This window comes from Acomys minous (assembly GCF_964271855.1).
Source record: "Acomys minous genome assembly, chromosome: 18".
Taxonomy (NCBI): Eukaryota; Metazoa; Chordata; class Mammalia; order Rodentia; family Muridae; genus Acomys; species Acomys minous.
In genome coordinates this window covers 3,983,901-3,997,932 of record NC_140501.1, presented here as the reverse complement: position 1 = coordinate 3,997,932, position 14,032 = coordinate 3,983,901, and the positions used below count along the sequence as shown (strand labels likewise).

General features: G+C 48.0%; 1 protein-coding gene across 9 annotated transcripts in view; it reads left to right on the top strand.

Annotated features, from left to right (window-relative positions):
* Nucleotides 1–14,032, top strand: part of MBNL2 (muscleblind like splicing regulator 2) — a 158,321-nt gene that overhangs the window by 27,332 nt on the left and 116,957 nt on the right. Inside the window, exon 1 of one of the 9 annotated variants that reach the window (XM_084767660.1) lies at nucleotides 3,477–3,602. The exons of the other annotated variants lie outside the window; for them this stretch is intronic. The gene's annotated coding sequence lies outside the window, so the exon portion shown is untranslated. Of the gene's footprint in view, nucleotides 1–3,476; nucleotides 3,603–14,032 lie in introns of those variants that run through there. 9 annotated transcript variants of the gene reach the window in all.

Here is a 14,032-nt window from a genome sequence, read left to right as displayed (position 1 = left end):
CAGCTTTCTTGATCTCCATTGAATATGAAAACTATGCAGCTACATGACATCTCTCAAGCTTTACTTTTTCAACAGCAGACTCTGTACAATCCTCTTAACCCTCCTTTTGGTTTGTGGAATGTCTCGCTCAGTCCTTTCAGGTCGCCCTGGCACACCTAGCTGTTTGTTTTTATCCGTTCATTCATGTCGACTGAGAGGAGACCTGCTCGGGCCTGCCTCTGCCGCCTTCCAGCCAGGGCGCCGTGTCTTACAGCCTATGCTTATACGTAGAGCCCTTGCCGTGATTTCACTCAGCTCAGTGTTGCAGCCACTTCAGAACATCTTGGCCTCAGTGTCCCCAGGAGGTACGTCATCTTTGCTGAGGGTCACAGTGTCAAGGGTCACTTCTCCCTCCCAGTTTGCTTCCCTTCACCAGGATGCCAAGCATGCAACTCCTTCCTGTTGCTGCTTCCACTTGGAGGAGAGTGCGCTGCGCTGTCAGCTCTTTATTTGGCCTCACTACTGGACAAAGCTGAGGGATTTGCTTCCACTGTGACCGGTGGAAGCCGAGAGACTTCAAAGTCCTGTGCCGCCCCGGTTCCTAATCACTCTTAAAGGTTTCTTTGCGCTGCAGACTTTGTGGGACAAGTTAGGCCTGCTTAATGGTCAAGCAGACTTAAGCTATAATCAAAAGCTTTCATTTTATAAAGATTTATTTACTGCTATGTCCACAGTGTTCTGACTACATGTATGGCTGCTCACCAAAATAAGGGACCAGATCTCATTATAGATGGTTGTGAGTCACCATGTGGCTGCTGGGAATTGAACTCAGGACCTCTGGAAGAGCAGCCCCTGCTCTTAGCCTCTGAGCCATCTCTCCAGCCCCTTGAGTTTCAACTTTAAACCATTGGATTTTATATCATTTTTGTTTGCTTGTAGTAGTTTTGATTCTCCGAGGGACCCTTGTGCCTGTTTTTAACAAGAGAGTCCTATTTCCCCTCCCTTTTGATTGTATTTTAAATCTAATCAGGTGGTGACTTATTGGAGAACAGTGTAAGTTTACAAGTTAGCTTACTCTTTTTATTTTCCAATTTCCAAAGTAATATTTGTAGAGTTGAGCACTGTTTCTCCACATGTGGTTCTGTTATCTGTTATTATGTACACTAAGATCCCGTTCAAGAAGCTTGTAGTTGGGGGTTCCGGTGAGAGCGCTCAGTGGGTACAAGGGCTTGCGTACAAGCCGATGGCCTGAGTTCAATCCCTGGACCCACAGTGAAATAGGGAATGAACTCCCCAAAGCTCTGCTGTGACCCCCAAATGCACATGGTACAGGTGCACACATGCACTGCCATGCACACACATAACAAATAAAAAAAAATTAAGAATTGATTCCACTGATTTATGTGCCTGTTTTCTCAGCGGTAATAAATAGTAGTGGCTTTCGTTGTTTTAAATAGCATCCTCATGTTCTAAGCCTTATCCCCGTGTACTCTGGTTTCTTTTTGGAAATCTCTGTTCAGTTCTGTTTCTTCTTTCAGAGAAATACCAGAATAAATATTCAAGCTTTCCCCACACTTAACACCAGCTTTCCCTAACACTAAAAACAACCTCTGAGATGGTAATAAAATTGTATTGAATCAACAAATTTTGGTTAATAAGGACAAAAATTTTAATTCTCATTGATTTTTATTTGTGTGTGTCCTTGTGTGTCTGTGTGGGTGTATGCCACATGTGTTGGAGTACCAGCAAAGGCCAAAAGAAGGCATCGGATCCCCTGGAGCTGAGCCACCCACATTTGGTACTAGGAACCAAAATCAGCAACAGAAGCAAGTGCCTTTGAGTGCTGAGCCGCTTTTCGATTCTAAATAATAATGATAAAGTTGGAGAAATGCGTCAGTGGAAAAGAATTTGCCTACTCTATGCAAGCTCCTGGGTTCAATCCTGAGAACAGAGACATTAAAAGAGAAACAACACAAACCTGTTAGCCTTGGATTTGACTCGCTCAACTGCAAGGGAAAATCAAAAAAAGAAACAGAAGAAGGAGAGAGAGTTAGTGTGCACCTTATTAAAATGTTACTTCTCACCCTGAGGTGAGAGGTCCGCTGATGTTTCCGTTCATCCAGCATATTGCTCAGTTAGAGCCATTCCTGATGCTACTGTAAATTAAATATTTATATTATGTACTCTATCGGGTTACTGGTAGAAAACTCTTGCTGCCATTGACCTTTGTTTCTCATTTCTAGCAATCTGACTGAGCCCACTTTTTGCATGTGAGGATTGAACTCACTTCTCTCGGGTTTCCTGTGTCTGTAATCACACCGTCTCCAGATGATAGTGTGTCCCCTTCCGTCTAGCAACTGCGTCATATATATTCCTGTTTCATATCAATGCCCATTTCTTGCCTTTTGAAGAATCATGAGTACCTTGTATTTCACATCCCCCAAGAGACTTCTTAATGAATGACAGCACCCAGCATCAGAGGTTTTTCATCCTGATAACTAAAATCTACTTAGTGCTGCAGATTCATTAGACTTTTTTTTGTTATAAATGTTTCAAGTCATACATTTAAGGCCTGTTGCGTGTAAAGCCGATGCGTTATAGAAGGTTTGGTTGTGATGTGCATGTGACTTAGGGATGACTGTCCTTTCTTGATTTGGTTCATTTCTGCATCTACCTCGCATTAGGTTCATTAATCCATCCACCCAGCTGCTCCTGTCTCCTACAGCTCCTTAGGCTGCCCTTGCTAGGGATCTGTAGCTCTGCTTGCATCATTTTAGTCTCAACGTGCTCATAGCTGAGAAATGCTGCCAAGCAAAAACATGCACACTCACTGAGCTTTTCTTGTTCCAACGAATGCTAATACGTCGGAGACACCCATGAAGGAAAAGTTAAAGTAGAGCTCATTTGTTGACGCCATCCACTTCTTACTGGACGTCTGGATTCCTGGGCCTCACAGAGTCTCGTCTGAAGAGAGCTTGGCATTATACAGAGAAGTTAGAGAGAATTTAAACAAGTTTCAAGGTTGATAATTTTCCTTCTAAAACCTTTTACTTTATGGAAGGGTGGCACATGGACGTTCTCTTCAGAGACGGCACTAACACGGTATTATATACTAGCACACAGCAATGATTGTAAGATTGTTTTCTGGAAACGTACCTTGATGAAAGTATGTTAGATTTTTCTTGGGAACTGTCAGTTAATTTCTTTTTCTGGACATGCCCAGTTTTAATTATTAAATGCTGCCAAAGAAGCATTTAAATACTTAGATAAAACTTTCATAAAACTGAGCCACGTGCTGGTTAGCTTTTTGTCAGCTTAACGCAGACATCCCCGTACCTGGGAAGCAGGAGCCTCGATTACGGCATCGTTTTTTCGGCAGATTGGCCTGTGGACATGTCTTTGAGGCTTTTTTTTTTTTTGATTGCTGGTTGGTGTGGTAGGGCCCAGCCCACTGTGGGCGGTGTCATTCCTAGGCGGGGGGTTGGCCTGGGCTATATAAGCAAGCAGGCCGGCGAGGCAAGAGGGTAAGCTCCACTCTCCCATGGCTTCTGCTCCAGCTTCTGCCTCCAGGCTCTCACCTGGAGCTCCCGCCCGGTTTCCCTCCGTGCTGGACTGACACACACGTAAGTCAAATCAACCCTTCCTTCCGGGTATCGGATGTCTGTCATAGCAGTAGAGGAGCAAACTGGAGCAAACCATTTCCAAATTGGGTAATAATTATAACTTTTCTTTGTGAAAGTAAGCTATAACTCACATGAAGATTTTTTGAAACGGTGACTAATTCGAACTTCAGATACACAAGGAAAGATTGGTTATGACGATTGGGAAGGAAAGTGCTCAGCAACACTATGAAGTTAGGCTGAAAAGATTTTGCTTGTAAAGGTTTCAGCGAAACAAAATCACTGCTATCTACTGTGCCTATGAGACGTGTGTTTCCAGAACTTAAAAATATATATATATATATATATATATATATATATATATATATATATATACATTTTATTTAAACTTCCCTTTTGACATGTTTATTTTCCTGTGCCCCTCCTTTACTTTTGAATTTTAAGATTGTAGGAATATATGCCCCTCTACAATTCTCAATCTCTTCCTAATTTACTGTATTGTGTTTAGACAGAGTGTAAATTTTAAAGAAAAATGGGTATCTGATGGATATTTTGGAAGCTATCATGCCTCTTACTGAGATGAGCAATTACAACTGAATGCCGTGGCACACACACTACTTTGCAGAGGCAAACACAGCCGATTTCCTTATTTTTCAGTAAATAAACTGGTGCTTTGGGTTTCCCAGCCGGGCGGCGGTGGCACTGACGTCAGAGGGTTCTTGGGCGGTCCCAGGCCCTGGGCTCAGAAGCAGCAGCGTCATTACCTCCTCTGAGGAGGGCTGAAAGTCAGACGGATTATTAGCCATAATGAATCCCAGCTTCTGCCCCAGGGTTAACGAAGAAAATCCCGTGGGTCACAGGCATCTCCCTGGAGAGCGAGAAACACAGTTGTTAGTGTGTCCGAGGTCCGAGGAGCCTGGGATAGCTTGCTCATCAGTATTTCTCTTGCCGCATCTGCATAGCAGGCCCTCTTCAGGCCTGAAAGGGTGAAGGACCCTCCTTATTTATTTACAAAGGCTTTCAGATCTTAACTTTCTACCCTACCACTCCCTGTGCTATTATCAGAGATACATTTTAAATTACTCGCCACTTCAAGTCTTTGACTTTTTCTTTAGCTACCCACAACTGGAAGTCCAGCCATGCTACTGAGAGCCACGGCAGTGTTTATATTCGGCTCTTCGGTGGCTTACATCTCTGTCTGACAACCACTGCCTTGTGTGTGGGTAAACTGAGGCTGAGAAGGCAATTGTGATTTGCCCCAGATCTCCCAGCTCTGTCCATTTTCAGACAAACAGACACTTAGAGTACTCCCAAAACGGGCCCTGTAAATGCACAGAAGGGGCTTTCCTTTCTGCACTCTGGAGGAAGGAACGCTGGCCGTCTTTTCTCTCTGGAACCTAATGAGCCTTGCACCTAATGAGCTGTGTTCAGGGTGGAGGAAGAGGGCAGCCGAGTCAGTGTTCTGTGGAGCATCCGCCATCCACACAGGCTCACACATTCCAAGGGCTCCTTGTTTGGAAGGAAAGCAAGGGAAACTAGGCCACCAGTTTATGACAGAGAGCGGCGAATCCTTAACAGTGGGCTAGCTTGGGGTCATAGATGTTTGCTTTCTGATTGGTTTAAAAATATAAAAAATATATATATAAATAAAACCCGTAATTTGCAAAGGTTTGGAATGCTTGCTGGCTGAGTGACGAGGAGGCCTAGTCACAGCAGCTGCTGCCAGTGATGAAGAGATAGCTGACTTGAGCATCTGCAGCTCATGAGTCATTCTTACTGGAAAAGCAGAGACAGGCAGAGACTTCCATCCCGGCCTTGCTGCTGCAGGGCTGGGCAGTGACCTCAACCAAAGTCCCATCGGCCCTTGTTGCAGCCTCCCCGCCATGGCTTCGGCTGCCACAGTGCCTGTGCTAGACTTCAGGTCTTCCGGAGTCTTCTATGGGCCGGCGTAACACTCGGGGCTCAGTGGCGAGTAGAGACGCGGCTAGTGAAGTTTCAAGGTCCAGGGTTCCTGGTGGCGCCTCCCTCAGCACTGTGAATTTAACTGAGCAGTGTGTATTTTTTTTTCCTCATCGGAGGCATCTTTTTGATAAGTTGTGCGTGGGGTGTTTCGACCACCACCAAGAAGACACATTTCAGTAAGTGAAATGCCGTTCATGTCCTCATACAGGGGAGTTCCCTTCTAGTCATAACAATCACGTCACATTCCATTGCTAGTTAAAAATAGGTGGTGTCAGCAAAGTCACACTTAAAAACAGAGGAGTGATGCGCGGTCACGATTGCCCTCTCAGACATGGGCTAATGACAAAAACAAGTCAGAAGTAAACCACTTTGCTTTTTTGGAACATGTCAGGCACATATCCAAAGCACTTTAACTAAGTAGCTATATAATAATCTGCATAGCAAAGAAAAGTGTTACTTGGATTCATATTCTCCTTCTTTCCCTTCGTCTCTCTCTCTCTCTCTTTCCTGATTCCCCCTCTCCTTTCCCTCTCCTCCCTCTCTCTTCTCTCCCTCCCTCCCTCCCTCCCTCTGTCAGGTTTGGTTTGATTCTAAGCCATTGGTTCTCTTGAGAAAGAGGTCAGACCAGTTGGAGGAACCGGCAGGCTTAGAGGAGCAATTGAGGTATGCACATGGGAACATGGGTGATAAAATCATTTCAGGAAAATAATGAACAAGTAACTTGAGAGTTTGTCTTGAGGGTGGTATCACAGGTTATGCCGGGTTATTAATTTTCCAGCTCAGCAGTGTGTCTCTTAAAAAAAAAAACCCAACTTAAAGGGAAATAGATATGTTCTTAGAAGAAGCGCAAAGCCCTGGGTAGAGGGAATGTCAGGGCTGACCGAGTCCCTGAGACCCTGGGCCTGGGAACCCAAATGCGCTTACATCTGGGCGCGGCTTGTGTGTTGGGAAATGAACAGTGACGTCAGTTGTGCTGGGCGCACTGCAGCCCAAGGGGTCGCAGTTCACAGACAAAACCCTAAAGCTGAGAGAGAGGTTTGCTGCAATGCAGGCTCGGCTTCACTGTAGGCTGCACGAGTTGTCCCTGGTGCTTTCAGCTTCCGTGGACAAAATTTAGAAGACCCTTGACTTCCTGTTCCTCAGTTTCCCCTTCCATAAAGTGGGAAGAAGCCTGTTTGGTTCCTAAATGTGACTGGGGACCAGGGCCAGAACAGCAGCTTTCTTTCTCCCGGCTTCTCAGCGGCAAACTGTTGGCCCATGGTTACCATGGTGACACAGTGAGGTTGCTTAGAAATAATGACAAGTGGTGGCAGTAGGGAAGCAGGAAGCAGCACTGGGTGGTGATTAGCCTCTGTGGAGTGCCTGGGTCTGAGGGAAAGTAACAAAAGGAACCAACCGTGCCCAAGGAAAGGAAGAGACAGAGGTGCCCACTGCAAGGAGCCAGTCACTGGCGCTCCCTCTGCCTCACCGACGTCATTTTGTAGTGCCCACGTGCGCCTGGGCTTATATGTTTTACACAGTGGCCTGGGTCTTTTTACTCCTCAGAGTTTGGACTTTAAACACACTAAATGTCGGTTGTTGGTTCCAGAGTCTAACAACTCAGTTTTCTTTAAGATAAGACAAACTGTTGACTCAAACCCGCTTCTGTAGCCCAGCTAATTCTCATGGCTTGAGTCACTCCGTGTCAAGGGCAATTAAAAGCAGCATGGCTGGAAATTGTCCCCCTTCCTTTGGAGTTAAGTGAAATTGTTGCAAAACAAAACCTTTTTGTGAGCTATTGTCAATCATTTCTTCCTGGTGCTCCTGAACCCTTGGGTTCAGGAATCTTCTTAAGTCAAATGGTAGGGTGTGGGGGAAGCCTTGCTCTGTTGGGCAATTAACGGAGTATTGTCATCTGTAGGTCACATGTCTGTCCATGCTGAGGCCTACAGGCCTCAAATGAGAGAGCAGGTTTCTATCTTTCTGTGGCCTCAGAAACCCATGGAACTTTCTTCCCCACATCTCATATCTGGCTCTGTTCCAGGATTGCTGTGTCCTGCACAAGTCGTGGGGTTGGGTCAGATGTGGAGAGAGGCCGAGAGCTGGGCTATTCTTCACCTCAGAGAGCACACTCTGGCCCTGTCTCTCGGGAGCCAACTCTCCCAGGCATCCTCAGAGATGTGCCCTTACCAGAGTGTTGCTTACTCTGAGCTGCTGCTCAGATTGCTAGAAAATGCCAAGCCGAGAAGGAGGCCTGTGGAGCGCCATCTTTGAAGGGACCTCCAGCCCGTAGGGAGCCCAAGGCAGCAGCACCGCCTGCCCCTGCTGCACAAGGGAGACTGAGGTGGCTCTGCTTGAGACCTAACGTACAGAAACAGCCCTTATCCTGTGTTGGTGGGAGAGAAAACAGGAGGAAAGACACTTCCACCAGCGAGGTGCCAGGTGTCCAGACCCATGTCCCTCAGGCAGCAGAGGCTTTGGTCCACTCAACCCTCTTCCTTCCCGACCTCCTTAGGTGCTGAGCTACCTCCACTCCCCCCTAGACTCCCTTTTGTCCTAACCCCTCACGTCTGCACTCTGCAAATGTCCCCCTTCCCGTGACATACGCTCCTGTTAAATCCCAGGGCTCAAAGGGCCTGCTAACAAATCTAGGCCAGATGCAGTTGACTTGATAAGATTTTCACAAGAGTCCCTAAAAATACATTTCTCCTTAAATCAGCCTTGCTAGCCGCCAAACAGCCGCAGAACCTGAGGGACAGAAGTGACTTTAGAAGCTGCCAGGCCCCCTCCCCCTCGAAACCAGGTTCCTGAGGAGCAGAAGTAACAGCGAGAACACCAGTGGCCCAGGACGATTTCCAGCCCCGTCCTGAGGACGGAGCAAAGCTCGCAGCGAGGGCGGGTGCAGGCAGCGAGCTCTGGGGCATGTCTAGCCATGTGTTTGCCCGCTCATTTGCTCACTCCTCATTCAGCAAGCATTTGCCCAGCGTTTGCTATGTCCCAGAGCCCAGAGTTAGGGCTTTTACTAGATGTCACCAGGCCGGGGGTGGGGGGGGGGTGGGGGGGGGATGGGGGAAAGGCGGGGGTGGGGTGGGGAGGCATATACAGAGCTTTCTCCCAGCCATTCCATTCCAGCTGTAAAGTTACTACAAGGCCTGCGGAGGGAAATGCAGCAGGGTGAGCCGGCAGGAGCCAGGAGGACTGATGCAACATTACATCAGAAAAGGTCTCCCTATAGGGTGACTTCCAAGATGTGACTATGTGGGAGAGTGTTCCCAGCAGAAGGATCCATGAGGTTAGAGCTTGGAGGGAGGCTGCATCTGGTCACCCAAGGACCCAGATGAAGGCCAGAAGGAAGCACAGAGAGAGATTGCTGAAGCAGCTGTGGGACCGGTTACGAAGGTCATTGCAGACTGGTGGTCAGTGAAGGCCTGGGGCCCGACCATGACGGTCATTTCAGACCGTTGCACGGCTCTTCGCTGTCACATCTAAGGGGGAGGGGGGTGGGCAGGGAGGTGAGCCCATCTGCCTACCTTCGTGACTAGATTGCTTTATGCTAATTTGTTTGATGGGAAGTAGAGGGGAGGGTGGGAGGTAGGGGTGAGGGTGGGAGGTAGGGGTGAGGCGGGAAGTAGGGGTGAGGGTGGTAGGTAGGGGTGAGAGTGGGAGGTAGGGGTGAGGCGGGAAGTAGGGGTGAGGGTGGTAGGTTGGGATGAGGATGGGTAGTAGGGGTGAAGCGGGAAGGAGGAATGAGGGCAGGAAGTAGCATGGGTAGACGGCTGGAGAGGCTATAGCAGAAATAAACACAGGAGAGAAGTAAAGGTGGTGTGGGTGATGGAGAAGCACAGATGGATAGCCCAGATCTCTTAGGAAGGTGGCATCCATGTTGGCCATCTGTGTATTATGTACAGGGTATCCGAGGGAGGAAGGGAAGGACAAAAGAGAGAGAGGAGCAGAGAGAATAGATGTCTGGGAGACATCATTGTCTACAGTTATAAAAGCTGATGTAAAACTGGATAGAGACGTGCTTAAGCGGAGGCCTAGTGTGTGTTGCGGTTGGCCCGTGTTCCAGTCCTTCCTGCTCCTGCATGCGTCCCCTCGACCTCCAGTTAGCACAGACCACCAGGCATGACCTCTGCGACAGTTCTCATCCTTATTACCTCCCACCTGGAAAGCCTTATCGGGGATGATGCTCAGTCAGTGTTTGTTCTAAGCTCTACCCTGGTCTTATCTCTCCGTTAAATATGCTAACCCCAGGGCAAGAGCTGTTATCTACCCGCCAGTCCCACACTCCCTGCAAAGCTGTCCAGCTGGTGCCTTTTTCTCGGTGACACCTTGTGTGTTTGGGGAAGCCGCAGACTCTTGTGCCTTCTGAGCGTGTGCCATTGTGGTGTGCTGAGCCCTTCTCTAACCGGTCCTGGTGACAGATATCAGCCACACCCACTCCCTGTGGCTGCTCAGCATGTGCACAGCCACACATATGCACACATGGAGGTATTTATGGACTCCGTGATGCCATGCGCAGTTCCTACTCACCCTCCCACCTCAGCTGCTGCCTCTCGAGCACTAGTCTCCCCAGCCCTCTGGACCTTCTGGTAGTGTACGGGGCATCCTGAAGCCCCTAACCCTTTGAGTGTGCTGCTTTCCTCTCTTGTCGCTGCTCTGAGCCACAGGAATGGGTAAAGAAAGAGACGAGTCTAGAGGCTTCTGTCCAGGACAGTGTTGCCATGGAAGCCCGGCTCTAACACAGCAATGCTCTGCCTCTGCTCTCCTCTCCTGTTGCACTTCTACCTGAAGTCCACAGTCTCACTCTCCCAGGTGTCTGAGGCCCCAGCCCCACCCCTCCTGCAGGGCAGACAGGCAGTGTAACTGACTGGAGGGCAGGGCTATGACACAGCCAGCTACTTAGAGTTGATTTTCCAGTAGTGTGGCTTCCAGCTGCCCTCTTTCCACCCATGAGGAAGAAGTGAGCAGCTGCCTTTTCATCCCAGGGGCCAGTGGCTTCTTCCATGCTTCCCCTTCGGGTCTTGAACTGTTGAAAAATGCAGCAACTGTACAATCTGAACTGCTTTTCTTAACTGCTTGAGAATTTAATTCAGGCAGGTGCTGTGCGCGTGCACACGCACACAAACACATGCACACACACAAACACAAACACACACATACACACACACATACACATACAAACACACACACATACACACAAACACATGCACACACACACAGGCACATACACACACAAATACACACACACACACACACACACACATAAACACACACACACACACACACACACACACACACACACACACACACACACATACACACACACACACAACCTGTTCTCTCTGAATTATCCCTTTACTACTGTGGGCAGCCCTGAGGTTCCGGAAGCGGAACTGCCCAGGGTTCCTATCTGACATCAGTGCAGCTTGGAAAAGTCATGCCGCTGGCCGTGCTTATGACAACCTGTTTCTGTGCCCACCAAACATATGCCCCATCCATGCCGACATCAGCTTTTGACCACTTCCTGTTGTCCGCTAACATGTGCCTGGGTAGCTTGATGGCCTGCAGTTATGGCAGTGCAGTGGTTGTTTTGGACATGTGTCCATTGAGTTTATGAAGCATCCCTTCCACTTGACAATATTAAAGTAGGTCTAAGGGAGCCCCAGCATCTGTAGGGCTGCTTGTTGTCAGCCTTTTGTTTCCCTGTCCCTACAGCACCTGACAGAAACAGCTTACGGAACGACACCATTGTTTTGGCTCATGGTTCCAGGCGTTTAATAAGTCCTCCTGGGGAAAGCATGGTGGGGCTCTCAGTTCAGGGTGAGCAGGAGGATGCGACAGAGCCTCTCACATCCCAGCAGCCTGGGAGCTGACTGAGAAGTCCTGCATCCTCTCAAAGGAGCGCCACCAGCTGAGGAGAAAACATTAAAAGCAGACGTACAGGGGGTGTGCAGACTCCAGCACTCCAGCGCTAACAGCAGGCAGAGGAAGTCACCATGAGGCAGCTGTCCAGGAGCAGAGAGAGAAAAGGACAGAGGTCACCTGGACAGAGTTCTGTTCACAGCAGACTGTGGCCAGGGAAGGAAAGGGGTATTCTACAGAGAACTGTGGAGCTCAGTCACCCTGCTTAGCTGCAGCCATGGGTTTCTGGCCATCCAGAAGACAAACGCTATGTCATACTTGCTTGTCACCTAATGTGGGGTTGTGCTGTGTCACTCTTGACATGTGACCTAGTACATCACCTTTCTTCTAATCGTAGCATCTCCTGAGTTGTATTTTTATTTAAAAAAAAAAAACCACAATAGGGAAAAAAAAAGCTATTTGAATACAAACATGTGCTGAACATATTCTCTCTAGCTGTGGGCTTAGGAGTATATTTAGAATTTTTCTTTCTTCTAATTAAAGATGAGATTTCTGTCTCTGGTGTTACTGGAATTGGCTATGAAAGTAGATTGAAAATGTTCTCATATTAAAGGAACCCTGGGTTTTTATGGCTTTTTCACTTATACTCTAAGAAGACATGCCACACAGATAAAACATGTTTAGCTGATATTCTTTTCCTTCATTGCTTTTGTCATAGATAATGTTGACCTGTTGTGTGGCCTCGGTGTGTGTGTGTTGGGGGGGGTTTCTGTGTCATTTCCTTCAGAAGGAGATCAGAAAGTGTGTTCAATAGAACCGAGCAGTGTGTGAAATGGAGTTGCCGCTGACAGTCAGAGCTCTGTTCCCACGCGGAATGAGAGCTTGCATTGTTCAGAGGAACCTTTGTCAAAGGTTTCCAGGGCTGGGGGGGGGGGGGAGGCGCCATAGCTCATATCTCTTGTCATAGAGAGAGTTCTCCACACACACATACATGTGTGTGTGTGCATGCATGCATGCGTGTGCATGTATGTGTGTGCATGCATGTGTGGGTATGTGTGTGGGGGGGTGTGTTTAAATATAATACATATTTCAGAGGCTTTCAAGGCTGTTAGTGACACGGGATCTGTCCACCTGTCATTGTGTGTCTGCATGGCCATGTGCTTACTAACACCCAATAACATGGGTTTTCAAAAACTCCTAATTCGTTCTGGTAACATTCCCAACAAGGCAATGCACAACTTTATGCCAGTTTATACAATTGCCTTGTTCTTAAAACATGAGTCTACTAAGACAGCTCACGTGGTAAAAGTTAATGCAGGTCTCGCTAAGAATCTAAACGAATATAGGTTAGCTACCGTGAGGGGCGGCCTTCTGATAAACTGCTCATCGTGCTACAGTAGGTGCTTATGGGGGCGGCGCTATCGCCCGCTTCATCAGAACGCTCAGAGTTTAAGTCTGACTTGCAGTTACCTGGAGGGAGGACTGGAAGCCAGGCCAACAGAGTTGCTTTTCGTCCCTTAATCTCTCAAAGCAACATTTTATAGATAATTTTTTAAATAAGTTAAAAAGACACCAATTTAAAAGAGTTTGGAAGAACATATCCTTCTGGAGATAACCAATGCCCGCTGCCCTCTGGCTCTTTCCTTTGACTGCCTCTCACTGTCGCCTGTCTCTTATCCCCTGGCTGACTGAGGGAAGCCTGGTTTGACGTCTCTTCTCCAAGGCCGTGATTATTGCACGTTATCACGCCCCACTCCTCAGAGTCAAGTGGCTCTCAACCCTGGTGCTTCAGCTGGTGGCTGTTCCAGAACCTTCCCAAGTCATCAGGGTGTCTGCACCTGGCGGGCCAGGCATGTGGCTATGCCACTGACCTGCGGACAGAGCTCGCCCTGCGCTCTTTTAAACCAGTCTGTAGACATAGAGGAAAAGATGCACAAATATCAAGCTGCTCCTAGAAATGAAAGTGTGCTTTCTTTTCATGTATTTAAGTCACGTGCAGCGGCATAACCTATAAGTCCAGTCCCGGCCGACTGAGGCAGGGGAATTGCCAGAGCTCAAAGCCCATTTGGGTTATATACTGTATACTCTGCTAGCCAAGGCTACAGAGTAAGGACCTGTCTAAAAGATCTCTCCTGCTTCCCACCACCGCACCTAAAAAGCTCAGTGGGGTGTCACACACCCGTAGCCACAGCCCTCTGGAGGAGGCCAAGGCAGAAAGGTCAGTGTGAGCTCCAGGCTTGCGAGCGCTACAGGGAATAGAGAGACCCTGGCTCAAACCAAGAAACAAAACATGTCTCAAGATTTTAAATGTTAAAAATAGGAAACCCAAAGACTGTAAACATGAGAAATAGGAAGTCAAAGAGGCAAGAGCTCTTCACCGTAATTAGATGTATCCAAAATAAACTGAAAGGCATCCTATCCTGTGCGCTTCTCAATGGTTAATGAGTCCTTGACTGTCTGACTCAGAAACTGGTTTGCCTTGTGAGGATCCTTTAATCAGTGCCAAGGGAGGCCTTGTCTGGCAGACAGCTAAAGCAGCCCAGGTGACCAGAGAGGGAACCGGAGGGCTGAACTGTGGTGCCGAGCGGTTTCCCTTCAGGCAGTCTTAAATTCTGATCAGGCCCCGC